This window comes from Perognathus longimembris, chromosome 10 (genome assembly GCF_023159225.1).
Source record: "Perognathus longimembris pacificus isolate PPM17 chromosome 10, ASM2315922v1, whole genome shotgun sequence".
Classification (NCBI taxonomy): Eukaryota; Metazoa; Chordata; class Mammalia; order Rodentia; family Heteromyidae; genus Perognathus; species Perognathus longimembris.
Window position 1 is genome coordinate 31,948,723 of NC_063170.1, and position 1,028 is coordinate 31,949,750.

Below are 1,028 nucleotides of genomic sequence, written 5' to 3' on the forward strand. Positions count from 1 at the left end.
TATATTATATATATATATATATATATATAAAACAGTCAAACACAACTACTCTACCCCTTTCCCGGTCTCTTTAGAGTGCCCTGGTAATATAAACTTCATAGCATGAAAAACTAGTGAAACTTGTAGCTGACAAAGCACAGTCTTAGGAGAGGAACACAAGGCACAATGCCTATATGTCTCTGATCACATAAAAAATTTATCAAAATGAACTCCAGAAAATGGGGGAAAATGATCTGACCTTTGACATATACCTGGAGAACTCTTGATCTTAATCAGAAAAGTGAAAATTGTACAGATACTCACCTGCCCTTTCTTCCATCTCTATCTCCATTCCTCTAAGGTAGTTGGACTCCTGATGCAAAGTGAATGTCCAGTAGATTTGTCTGTGTTTTGGGGAGGAGCATAAAGATCCCAAGCCCAAGCTTTGCACAGTGGCAGTATCGCAGCCAATGAGGTTTATCCGAGGCACAATTATTGCTAATTGAAAACTTTCCCCAATACCGCTGAGCAGCGTGTTGGCTGCCATGAGGAAGGCTGCTGCCAAGGACTGAGACCTCACTGCCCCCCAATAAACCTTTGCTCCCCTCAAAAAAAAAAAATCCCAAGGCCACAAGTAGAATCTGTTTAGGGACTATTGATTGCAGAAGGATGAAGATCTTTGTGTTTGTGTTATCTGCTCTGAGATAAGCTAATTTATTTCATGTGTTTTTCTCATGTGTTTTTCTCTGCTGTTCTTAGGGCTCAAAGAGTAGTTTTTTTTGCCACACAACATTTGTGTGTGTGATGTGAATATGTGTGTGTGTGTTGAACTTTTTGAAATCTCTCTTGAATATAATAAGATTCATCTGTCATATCCAGCTCTTCTTTAACAGGCAGATCATGGGTGAACACCAATCAAATACTGGTCTGAAATTTGGGAAATCCCCAAGAGAATGCAGTTAAGCAATATGTTCATCTAGTTTCTTATCAGATATCCTCTGAGCATCATGGAGAGACTAGAGGTACAGCTGGGTTGCAGAGTTCTGGAG

At 39.7% G+C, this 1,028-nt stretch overlaps 1 pseudogene; it reads left to right on the plus strand.

The window, feature by feature from the left end:
* The first annotated feature begins 420 nt into the window (after nucleotides 1–420).
* Nucleotides 421–534, plus strand: LOC125358912 (annotated as a pseudogene).
* The last annotated feature ends 494 nt before the right edge of the window (nucleotides 535–1,028 follow it).